Here is a 12,933-nt window from a genome sequence, read left to right as displayed (position 1 = left end):
ACACAGGTCTTTCAACCACAGCAGGAATAACAATATCACTTGAAACATTATAATCAAACAATAATGCACGTCTGGGTTCAGAACACTCTGGCTATAAGAGTGGAAGGCACTGCTCAGTGTAAAGCGCACAGTTTAATAAGAATGCAGTCTGGCAAACATTGGCCACTTCTATAAAGGCAGAGATGAATCTCACAATAGGTTGTAAACACAGCGAGAAAAGGAGAGGGACGGGGAGGGGGCAGGGAGAAGGGACTGGGAGGGGAGGGGAGGGGTGAAAAGGGTGTGGGGAGGGGAGAAAGAGGCTTTCTAAAGGTGAATGCATGGTTCTATCATCCTGCTATGCCTGGGAAGAAGGTGTTAACTGGAAGGTGAGGAGAGAGAGGTATCAGGCTTTCCTGATCTGGCTTCAGCCCCAGACTCAGATAGACTTAAGGTTGTCACTCTCGGAAACCAGCCATTCTCCTACTCTGTAAAACCTTCCACCAGAGGCCTTGCAGGGGACAGGCAAGACTAGAAACTGTAACAAGGCCAGAAATGGACTAAAATAAAGCAAAATGAAACGAAGGCTGGAGCTCGGGGGAGCAGAGCTGTCTTCTGGGTGGGAAATTGTCCTGCTCTCATTAACTGCTCTCCTGAGAGGTAAAAGTGCAACGCAGACACATGGTCCGATCAGCACATGCCACATGGCAATCTGTGGAATACGCAGCCATCAGAGCGACTGCAGATCTGTCCTTCAACATCTTTCCCACACAGCAAAAACAATGGATGTGTTGGCCTAAGCCGGGCACACAGGAGACCATCTGAATTCACACCTGTGACGCCACTACAGGGGATCTCCTGAACCCCTCAGTGTCGCTTTCACCTGCTGTCTCTGGTCCTCCTTTCTTACCTGAGCTTACAGCTGTAAGATGTTCAAGCTGACAGCATCTTAGAAAACTCACCGGCTGGGACTCAGGTTAAAGTTGAGGACACTTCTGACCAGCACACATGGCCACGGCCACACACCCAGGCAGCGGCATGGTGGGAACGAAACCTCGAGTCTCCTGAGCAGTGCTCTAGTGAGGGCTTTCCTGTCACCCCGGGAAAGGCTCCTCAGCCCTGCTCACTGATGTTATCAATAATGCAGAGCCTGGAAGGAAGGCAAGCAGGTGCTGAGGCTGACTCCGCTGTAAAAGCATCCTGCCAATTGTCCCTCCTTGCTTCGTGGTCAGTCCAAACAGTTTGAGGCCCCAGCAGGTGGTTCCTGGCTTTGTGTCTCCTCCATGTTCTCACCCACCAGAAGGCCTGGCATGGAGGAAAAGCAGCAGATGGCTGTTGCACAAATCCTGGTTGCTATATTGGACTTGTCCTGCATTTCCTGCTGATGAAAGAACTTGGCCAGGAAGATGCATGCTAGTTGGAGAGGTGAGCAGCGTTCCAAAGGGAGATGGATGCGGGGATTGAGACCCAGGGGTAAAGATTTCAAAAAGATTTCAAAAATGCATCTATTGTAGAAGCTCTCACTCTTCTCCAGGGAAAGGAGAGCTGCCAGGGACTGGCAGGGAGCAAACGATGCCTCATCTCCCGACAACATGTGTCCCCCAGCTGGGCCACTTCTCGCTCTGCACAGCGAGCACTGGCCACTCTCACCTGTGCTGTGGCAGGAGCTGCTGGACTCCTTGCTTCTCCCCTGCGGACTGCTAAGCAAACAACTGCATACCTCCCTCTCTTGCTTTCTTCAAATCTCCACTTAAATATCACGCCCTCAGAGAACTTGTCCGTGGCCTCCCTAGGGCAGGCAGCGCGACGCTCCTCCCCCATCACTCTCTCCACCATCCCCACTTAGCTTTGGCTTGTGAGCTTACTCTCGGCAGAAGAGATGCTTAGTGTTTTAAGGTACTGTGAATTGAACCCAGGGCCTTCACATTAAGCTACTTTCCCAGGCCTTTCTATTTTATTTTACAACAGGCCTAAGTCCCTCGGGCAAGATTTAAACTTCTGATCCTCCTGCCTCAGCTTCCCAGAGTGATGGGATTACAGATGCGTGCCACCATGCCCGACTGCAGTTATCTCTTTAGAGTCTCTTGTCCCCACCTTCAGCTCTTTGCAGACAGGACTCGCTCTGTTTGCTTCTGGGGCAATGGCTGACATGGGGAAGGTGCGCAGTATAAACTCAGGCCTTGCACGGTACAAGTGCGTGTCTTCAAACTGGCTGCACTAGAGAAGACCTCACCTCTGCTGCAAAGCCCAAGACCAGCGGCCCCTGGTCTCTCTGTACACACAAGTTGTGTCTTAATCTTCCCACCTTCCACGCTGCCCCATTTCCAAAGGGTGAGCACTGAGCCTACATGAGGCCTGGCCCACAGACAGCAGTCAGCGTCCCAGACGCAGAGGTCCCAAGAGTGACCCAGAATCTCAGCCCCAGGGAAGAGCTCGCACCATTGCCTCCGAGACAGGACCAGTGCCAGCGTGGTGCCCTGTGGGGTCGGAGTGGAAGAGAATGGCAGAGGAAAGATAAGGTGCCACAAACAAGACAGATAATCATTCTCTTTCTGTTCTCGTTCCATCTTCAAGGCATTCTGTTCCCTTGAAAGTGCATCTGCTGGACACCCAATCAGAAAGCTCCTTTTTTTTAGCCTTAAATAGTCAGGACTCTGAGTTCTGCAGCAGGCGGATGCTGCTCTTTCAACAGGACTGATTTTTCCCAGTCTTTGAGAGGAATTGGGCACAGGCAACTCCGCCTCCTTGCAGGAGGAGAATATGGCACTAACGAGGGTGCGATATGTTTCTAGGGTGTTTTTAGAATTCCATGCCCAGTTATTGTGCTTGGAAGAATTCATTTTAGACAGGATGTCATAAATCAGACAAAGGTCATATGCAAAGATAATCATCCAAGCACTATTAATAATAGGGAAAAAGTTGCAAATAAATGTCTAAAAATAAAAGTGATAATGCATATAAAATTCTTAGCCCAGTGCCTGATACACAGTGAGTATCCCATAAGGAGCAGACTAACATTTTCATTTTGAATAATCAAAGGAAGTCTGGTATAGCTATACGATTCTACCCACCTTATGTTCAGAACCCCCAGTCTTTTCCCACTGCCCAGTATTTAATCCACCAGATCTGTTCTTTCTACCTCAACCACAGCAGTCTTCGTTAGTCTTCCTTCTGAGGGGTGGCTACAAAACAAAACACCTTCAATAATTTAATCGGCATTTTTCAGCATTTGTTATGTTCTGAGTCCCGGGTAGGATAAGCACTGCCAGAGCTGCTGAAACTACTGGGGTGTGAACCCAGCCTGTCAGCAGAGGACCCCGAGTGAGGGTCCAGAAGGGTTTTCTCAGGGCTGTCAATCAAGCAGATAAAGCAAGCTGTGATGGATGGGGCAGCAGGTACCTCTTTCCTATAGGAAGCATCAGTGGTCCCAACTCTGAAATCATGAGCTATGATTCCTTCCAGGGAAGGAGAAAATCAACAGGCTCTCAGAAACTGGGCATTGGTTGGAACCCCTGCCCCTTTCCACCTCTACACACAGCACAAGCACACAATGCACTAACACACAATTCTATATGAACACACACACTCTCTCTCTCCACTTCCTCTACTCAGGCCATTCTCCAAATGTGGCTGCCGTTCAATCCTAGGCTCTGGAGACAACAAGATAAACAAGCTCCCTCCTATGGTTTCTGATGCTGTGAAATCCTAAGAGGAACCAGGGACCGGGGGTCCCTCAGCGGTGTTCTCAGGAAAGAACAGCTGGACAAGCAGATGCAGAGAAGGATGTGGCTGGAAGGGACGTGAGAGAGCACACACCCTGCAAGGAGGATCAGGTTGACCAAGTGACACTAGAGTCCCCAAAATGATCCCAGAACCTCCCCACCTCTGGTCCCCACCAACCCCGACTCCATCTCTCCTGCTTTGCCCTACTTGCTCTGGATTTACCTGGACAGGACAGAGGCAGACATTTCTCAAAATGTAGAGATGCCTACGCATCTACACTGTGACCCTTTGCAAGTAAGTCGCTGGCCATTTTCAACCCGTGAGAGGAAGAGAAAAGAAAGGAAGAAAAAAAAAATCCACATTCCTTTCCATTTAAATAATTCCCAACTGAACTAGAAGCCTGTGTTCACCTAGATACCAGGGGCTGGTTCCTTTGTGTAAATAAAAGAGTTTTCCTAGATGCTGCAGAGAGCCAGAGGAGAGGAATTCTTAGCAAGAAGTTTCTCCTAGTGAACCGGGAGTGCCTGGTGGGATTGCCTAGGCCTGGTTTGACACTTCTGGAAATTCAGGGTAGCAGGGCAGGTTTTGAGTGAGACTAACAGGCTCATCGGAGGAACTATTTTCAATCCAGCTTGCTTGTATCAGTTATTTCTTCTATATCCAATGGATTTTGAACACATATCCTCTAGGTGAAGAGCTTGCCTGGGAATGAAGATAGCACTCACAAAGGGCCACATGTCCCAAGGTGCTGGAGTCACACTCTGCAGCTGGTTCACTGGACATCTTGAAAAACCAACCAAGGGAATGCCTTTGAAAGTCTTTATCTTGGAGATCAAATAATGGTTGATGTTACATTTGAGATTAAATATAAAGTACCTGGCCCAGTGGCTGCCACAGAGAAAATGACATACAAATACCAGACCCAGGGGTGGGGGTGTAGCTCAGTGATAGCGTGCTTGTCCATCAGGGATGAGGGCCTGAGTTCCATCCCCAGTACAGTGAAAAAATAATCCAAATTTTTAAGAAAGACCCCAAAAAAACCAGAATGCCAGCTTTTGGGTCGAGACTGGATTCCCAGTAGCATCTGGAACGCGTAGGCACCGACACAAACGTGGACACTGCTGACGGAGACAGGGATTGGTCCGTCTGTGGAGCACTTGCTAAGTGAAAGCTCTGGCAGACAGCATCACACGGTGCCCTGAGGATGTGCCCAGACCCACAATGCCAGGCACAGGAGGACGCAGAGGGCACCTGGGACCTGAGCCAAAGCCTTTCGGGGAGGAAAGCAGCAGAACTGGGCTGGGTCCCTGACAGTCTAAATGCCTGCTCCTCCTAACAGGTTACACTGCCCTGCATGAAGGAATTCTTAAAGTAGCTCAGAGATGGCTTTTTCCCCTGAGAGCCCTGGCTCCTACCTGACCCCCAAAGCAGGGACATCTCCAGAAGGTGGATCCGCCATCTCCCGAAATAACGATAGTGACAATGGGTCAGAGTCGCTACCCCATGGCTGAGCCATCAGCCGGCCTTCATGTCCCGCCCGTGACTCCGGGTTGACCCTTCTGCCTCTCATACTGCACTGTCTGGGTCGCAAGATGACTGGCGGCTTGACTGAGCCACAGACCCACCCCACGCCCGGTCCTCGCCGTGATCGCCCCTCCTTCCTGCACGGCCCCTTCCCAGCCTCACCGTATCCTGCAAAGTCCCTGGCATGCTGCCCCTGCCCTAGGGAAGGTGAGCATTGTGCTGCAGGCACCTGAGGTGAGTCAGGTCACAAGAAAGGCCTGGGATAAGCAGGATAAACAATCCCCCTAGGATCCCAGAAATGGGGTACTGGGTTGATGGTTAAGGCGAACCCAAGCAAGGGGCAACCCTGTGCCATACGAGCAAAACAGGGACTGGGAACTAAGCCAGACGGGAGGAACAAGGGCTACTGACAAGTGTTTCACATCCTCCCTGGCTTTCTTTTGCTTCTGCACTGGGCTATATCCCAGCCCGCACCCCTTTTCTTTTTAGTTTGTTATTCCCCCTGCCTCAGCCTCCCAGAGTGCTGGAATTACAGCCGTGCTCCATCACGTCCAGCGACTGGTCCCTTTTCAAAGGCTCCAGCCTGGCCCAGCACAGGGCTGATGGCACCCAGGCTCCATCCCTGCACGCTCTGCACCCTAAGAGCTCCTCAGGGCTGAGGGCACAGCCCCCTCGAGGCGGAAGGCCAGAGAGAAATACGTGGCCTTTTCCATCCTCAGGCCTGGGCACTGCACTCCTTTGCCTTGTGTTAGGAGCAGAAAGCACCACTGCCCCACTTTCCAGCTCTTTGTGGCATCTTCAGAAGATGGGACCCAGCCTGTACCCTGCCCTGCACCCAGCGTACAGTGTGTGTGAGAAGCAGGGGCTGGAGAGGAAATGAAAAGGCTGTGCAGGCCGAGGGCAGGCGCTGCCACCTGAGGCCCCGCGGCCGACAGTGGAAATGCAAACTTAACATTTTCATTTTCCCAGAGCCCTCTCATCTCAGCCACCCGGTGTGACTATGCCCTGGTTTTTCACTTCTACTATCATTTACACCCAGAATGTGAACCAAGACTCCACGAACAAGAGGAGGAAGGGGAAAAAAAAATCCTGTTCAAGTTTTTAGGTCACAAAGCCTGGGAAACCAGCACACAGCTGCTCTAAGCAAAGCACCGAAAACCCTCTCAGAGAGGTCTCCAGGCAGGGAGAAGAAGTCCTGCTTTCTCAGCTCACTCATTCTTATTTTATGTTTATTTTTTATACATATGCATGTGATCCCACTTGTTCTTCACTTGTTTAAATTTTGTTTATGATTTTCATGTCTGTATTTACTCTCTCCTTTATTCTCATTGTCATACTTCTTATGCATGTATGTACGTATGTATTTTTACTTATCATCCCGATTTGTTCGTTCACATTTTATTTGTGACCTGTATTTCTGCAGCACGCTTTCCGACTCCCCTTCTCCACACTGAAGCCTGGCTGCTGCTGAAGTTTTCTCTTCAGTTCTCCATCAAGAGCGGAGGGCTTTGATGACTCGGTAATTCTAATAAGAAGGCCCACTCGATATGGGAAGACACACAGTGTCCTGCCCGCTTCTCTCACCATGTTGGACGTGTGTCATCCAGACCATATGAAAAGTGGCATTAGGTATCTTAATCTGTACCAATGTCTTGGAACATGCAGTTAGCTCTTGAGAAACCAGACAGACCCTACAAACCCAAGCCCCAGTTGTGAATTTATGAAACAGTGCTCCCAGGTGGCCCCCAAATGGAACAAGGATGAAAGTCCCCAGAAGAAACCAAGAGAGTGGGGGTCTGGCAGTTCTAGGAAAGAGAAAACTGGGGGTACCTGCCTGTGCCAAGAGGCCCTGGCTGGCCACAGCCTACCTTGCAGTCACCTGCCTCGCTGCCTCATGAGAAATGACACAGTGGGACACGAGCGGCCATTCTCCATGAGGGAACCTCTATGTGGGGGGCACTGGCTGACACATGATGGGGTAGCTCTGCTCAGGAGTGGGCTCATTTGCCCTGTCAGCCAGGGCACTCCGCCTGCCTGCCATGGTCTCCAGATCTGCCAGTGACCTGGATAATGCAAAGACCCCTGGGGGACTAAGACAGCAAGGGCCTGAGCTCCATGATCCTCTCAGGCTGAAGGGCTAGAGAGTCCTGCAGGCCAAGAACTAGGGGACGACCAGAAACTGCCAACGCAAAAAGCTTGGCTAGAAACACAGTCAGGTGCCTATGAGCACAGCCAGACACTCGGGTGCTTACAAACAGTGCTTTGCCTGGGGCTGTCTGAACAATCAGACCAGGGCACAGTGTAGCAGCATGTCAGGGAACTGATGGAATGGGTTGGCAAAGAATGCCTTTCTTGAAAGAACAGAAAAGGAAACAATGTATAACACATAAAGTATCACTCTGCAAAACTTATGTTTATATAGTCACATCTGTGAATATCATATAGAAATATATCCGCAATGCATTACTATACAAACACTTCTATGTGCTATATGCACATGCATATCTTGATGTGGCCAATTGTTTTCTTTCAAAGTGATCACGGTATTTCTCATCTCACACGAGACGAAAACCTTGCCACTTCCTGATGAGAAGGTGTCATCTATGCTCTTCCCCTTGAATTTGGGAGGGTGTCTTTGTGGTCCCCTTGAATTGAAGTGGCTTGGTAAAAGATAAAAATGCAGTGGAATGGTACACATGACTTCAAGGGGCGTTACAAAAGGTGATGACAGCTCCCCAGTGGCCTGTGCTCTCTCCCCAGGGATACCCCTTATCAAATCCGGTGCAGCCCACATGCAGGGCTTCCTGTTGGCAGCTTGGGCTGAGGTCCCAGGGAGGAACCAATCCTCCGCCAGATAAGTGAGTGCATGAGCCCAGCCCGTCACAGTCTTCGGAGCCACCCAATGACCCAGGACACAGCAGACATGTGCTATCCCCACCAATCCTGCCCAAGTTACAGATGGGAGAGCTAAATATATGATCATTATTGTTGTAAGACAAAGTTTTGGACTGGCTCGGGACATAGCACTAGATAGGCAGAATGACTGGTTTGCAGTATAAAATGTCTCTTTCACTGTGAATTTTATGAAAAAAGTTTGGGAAACTGAACTAAACCATCTGTATAAGCAAGAAGTCTATTTGTTCATTTCCTATTAATTAATTGACTTCTTTACTCAACAAATATTTGCAAAGACTGGTACTCTGCTGGGCATAGTACATTGTTCATGGTACTCACTCTGTAGTCCTACTATCCCTAAGAGGGCTGAACTTATTATCATCCCCATTTTATAGAAGAGAGAACAATACCCTTGTCCCTAGATAACAGGTACATTCTCAGTTGTGATCAGGGCAACAGGAAGCTTTCCCTCAAGACATGTTTCAAGAACTCGTGTAACTTAAGATTTAGAATGGGCCTTAAAAATCGCCTCACCCAACCCTTCCACAGAGAAGTCAAATACCAGAAAACAGAAGTGACCTGCCCACGTTTACAAAGCTAGTGAGTGGCAGAGTGGGGAACCCGAATCTAAACACCCCAACACCCAAGCCAGCTCTCTTTCTAACATGCCAGCCTTTCCTAGCACTACCCGTGGCTCGGCTCACACAGCCAAATAGTTTTCTTCTGAAAAGAATGGAAACCACAGGAAGAGGGGTATTTTCTACCAAGAATCAACAAGGAAAGGGATTTGCCAGGCTGTTATCCAGGTTTCTAACTTCCACCACCCGACTTCCTCCAGACGCTCCCAACAGGAGAGTCCCGCCCACCAAAACACCCACCCCAGGACTCAAGTCTCAAATTTCCACACAGCCCTTCCTTCCCCTTCTTCTATTCCAGCCATTGTGCTGAAACCCTGTATGTATTTTATCTCCTTTGTTTTTGTTTTTTCTTTTTTGGCACCAGGGATCAAATTTGGGTCCTTGCACTTTCGAGGCACGGGCCAGAACCACTGAGCTAATCCCTGGCCCTTTATCTCCTTTAATATTCAGAGCCCTGTGTATTCCCAGGGCAACTGGGGCATACAGAAAAAGATTAAGATATCTGCCCCAGGTCATTAGTGTGGGGTTGGGACTGAAGGAGGGGTGGGCTGTTTCATTTCGCACTGCTCCTTTTGAACCCTTCTGCCATCCTCTGCAAGGAAAAGTGAGTTGGAAAACTGGAATCGGTGGTGGTGATGATGACATAGCAGCCATTCTGCCATGGTTTCTAGTTCCACCACTCTAGACAGGCGACAATTGCTATTATTGCCTGTTTTTGAGGAAACTGAAGCTCAGAAATGATAAGCAATTGCTCTAAAGTCACTCAGTTAGGGTCAAGTCAGAATCCCAGACTTCCGGCTCTTTCCACTCACCCACTCCTAAAAGGACCATGACGACGGCCCTCCCCGTCTTGACTGTACTCTGACTGCCTCACCTTCGTTTCTTCTGTGCTCCTTCCTTAAAATTACTTATCCCAGCCCCTCTCCTACCTTCCTCCAGGCTACCACGCCTCTAAATCACATGACGGATGGATGCCCCCGAGCCAGCCAAACTCTAGACTTCCTGAGTCCTAACCCTGTGCTGAAAAGGAAATTCCACTACTGGACCAACCAAGGTCCTTTTATCTACAGAGCTTGTGGCACTTTTCCAACTAAAACAATGTACTTGCTCTCAACAGCCTTATGAAAATGGCATTTTAGGAATACAGCTTTTCATTAATGATGCAGAAATCCCAGAGCAATAATCCAGTACCTCCCTGCAAACTTAAATGACCATGTCCAGGTAGCCCGCAGATTGCCACCAAATGTGAAATGTCACCAGCTAAGGACTTCTAATGAAACTCCTTCTCCCACTGGCCTCCCTCCTTCTCACCTTCCTTGACACACAAAGCTTGGTAGAAACACTTGACTGGTGTTCAGAGCTTTTGCTTCCAACAGCTTATTTCATTAGAAAAAAAAAAAAGAAAAAGCCTCTCTCTCCATCCTCAAAATTAAAACCCACTGTCCATTTCTTCAGCAGCATCCTTGGTCTACTCTCTCATACTACCTCCAGGAGAAGGGGCCCTCAGTCCTCAGTGTCTCAGCCCAGCCTGGTCCACTCTGCATACCAGAAGGCTTCTGGGGCCTCTGAACAGCCAAACAGCAAAGCAACAAGCTATAGGTGCAACCACAAGCATCAGTCAAGGACAGAAGACAGCCACTGCCCACAACCAGACTACATCCTAGGGAAACGATGTTCTAAAGAGATAAGAATCTTCAGAAGAAAGAGACAAAACAAGACTGCTCTTCCCAGGTCAACCAGCAGTGACACTTCTGCTCATGTGCAACTTCTGGAAAGGGAGGGCCGAATAATAGTGCACCCCATCCAGTTCCCTCCCTGCTTCCTCTACCCAGGACCCCTTCCTACATGGTTTCCCCGTGGCTGCAGGCTGCTGCAGCCTGTGCATTTCCTACCACACCACCACGGTTGTACTGGGAGTGGGTGGCGCAAGCAGACCAAAGTCTCCAGCCCCAGCTACATCTCTCTCCCCACCTGGGGCCACACTGTGAGAAAAGGCACAAAGTGTCAACAAAGTAGCAATTCTGTCCCCAAACCCACTTCCTCTCCTGTATCTCAGTCATAAAATGTTCCTTCTAAGTGTCATTAGTCATACACATGTATAAGTCAATTAGAAACAACATATAACTCACACTACCCAAGCTACGTGTGACCAGGCCATGGGCTGTGGTCCAGTCTAGAATGTCTCTCTGAGGCCCACGTGTCACAGGCTTGGTCCACAGCCTGGCACTGTGGGAGGCAGTAGAAACTTTAAGAGGTGGGATCCAGAAAGGCATCTTCTAGCCATTAGGGGCATGCCTGTGAATGGAGACTGTGAAACCCAAGTCTCCTCCTTTCTCTCTCTGTCACATCTGGACCATGAGGTGAACGGTTGGCCACACCACACACTCCAACCATGATGTCCTGCCCCATTCCTCCACCAGAGGCCTAAAAGTAATGGGTCCCTACAATCATAGACTGAAACTTCCAAAACTGTGAGCCAAGATAAACCTTTCCTCTTTATAATTTGATTTGTCTCAGGTATTTATTATAGTAATGGAAAGCTGACTTTCATTGGTCCCCTAAATTTAGGATTTTTCAGTGGTAGCATGAGTGATATTTTGTACTGGGTCACTTTTTCATGAAGGAGCTGATTCTTCTGTGCCCTGTAAGATGTTTCGCAGCATCCTTAGCCTCTACTCACTAGATGGTTGTAGCTCCTTAACTGGGACAACCAAGTCTTTCTTCGGATACTGCCAAACGTTTTTATTGGGGAGAGGGAAAAATCTCCCCCAGCTGAAAACCACTGGGTTAACACAGGAGGGGAAGCCTCACAAAGAAGTTTTCACTTGGGGTCCACCCTTTTGTCCCCCATGACCCAACATGATGTTCCTTCTTCAATGCATGTCTGTCTTCGTTTCCCAGAATACCTATGACTTCCTTTCTACTCTCCCAAATTAAAGAGGGTCAGTCAGAGAGCAGACTCCTCCATGGAGGGTTTGGGAGTTCTTCTAGCCCACTTAGATCACCAGATACCATTCCTAAAGGGGCTTATCTGTGGACCACTGCAAATATTCTGTCTTCTTACATACCCTGTGCCAGGCTCCTGAGTACCAAGAGGAAGTAATCACAGTCCTGAGAAGCACCAAGACTGGTGAAAGAGAGCATTAGAGTTCCAGTGTTATAGCCTGATGCAGGACATTATGGGAAAACAAAAGTATAGGACACAATGGGAACACAGAAGTCAAGAGTAAGGCAGTATGGGATCACAGAAGTCAAGAGAAGGGCATTATGGGAACACATAAGTCAAGAGAAGGGCATTATGGGAACACACAAATTAATTGTAGAGCATTATGGGAACATAGAAGTCAAGCATAGGGTATCATGGTATCACAAAAGTCAAACTTCCACCTCTTGCACTGGAGGAAGAGGAGAAAGGAGAAGACATCCAAAGAAGTGGATGTTCAGGCTGAATCTTAAAAGACCAGTAGGAAGAAGGCAGGCGTGTGGGGTGGGGGGGGGGACAATCCTTGAGGTCAGGGAAAGGAAGCATAGCAGGTTCTCAGAATAGCAACAGACCTCCAGAGGGCAGGAGAAAACCAAAACAAATAGCAAGGAAAGTGTGGTAGGAAAAAGCTAGAGACCTACAAAACTCACAATGAGCTCAACCCACAGCCAATTTAGTTCAACAGGTCACTTGTAGCGCAGCTCCCTACACAACCTTCCACACCCTAAGGGCACAGGTCTCAACCGGGACACACCAGGGGGACCTCAGAGCTGCCTCTTTCCAGGCCCCTCCGAGCAATGCTGTGCCACACTCTAGGCCACTGTACCCTTTCTGTCCTCATAGAAATGTCCTGCAGTGTCCAATGGTCAGGCCCACTCCAATAGCAATCACTACAGGATGGGATGAGGGTGCTAATCGAGAAAAACAAGCAACTGCACTCAAGTGCATAGGAGCAAAAAGCCTTTGATGAATGCATCTCTGATCTGTGAGGCAATGTCAGGGTAGGGGCTCTGTTAATCCTTTGCTTTCTCCATGAGAAACTCACCATGTGAAGCCTTTGCATGTGCTGTTCCCCCCCTCCACCCTGGTTTCCTCTCCAAGCCAATTTTCTACTCAGATTCTCTCTTGCCAACAGGCTTCCTTAGCTCAGGAGCTACCTCAGATCCTGCTATGTGCTCTTGTTTTTCCTTC

At 49.0% G+C, this 12,933-nt stretch overlaps 1 protein-coding gene across 4 annotated transcripts in view; it reads right to left on the bottom strand.

Annotated features, from left to right (window-relative positions):
* The window catches only part of Gfod1 (glucose-fructose oxidoreductase domain containing 1), a 100,161-nt gene that overhangs the window by 43,868 nt on the left and 43,360 nt on the right, over positions 1-12,933 (bottom strand). Inside the window, exon 1 of one of the 4 annotated variants that reach the window (XM_033761911.1) lies at positions 942-1,363. The exons of 2 other annotated variants lie outside the window; for them this stretch is intronic. The gene's annotated coding sequence lies outside the window, so the exon portion shown is untranslated. Of the gene's footprint in view, positions 1-889; positions 1,364-12,933 lie in introns of those variants that run through there. One more of the 4 variants, XM_010622889.2, reaches the window with a different exon arrangement.

The sequence above is a fragment of the Fukomys damarensis genome, unplaced genomic scaffold (genome assembly GCF_012274545.1).
Source record: "Fukomys damarensis isolate Sample0158 unplaced genomic scaffold, DMR_v1.0_HiC HiC_scaffold_10, whole genome shotgun sequence".
Taxonomy (NCBI): Eukaryota; Metazoa; Chordata; class Mammalia; order Rodentia; family Bathyergidae; genus Fukomys; species Fukomys damarensis.
This window is presented reverse-complemented; position numbering and strand designations above follow the sequence as displayed.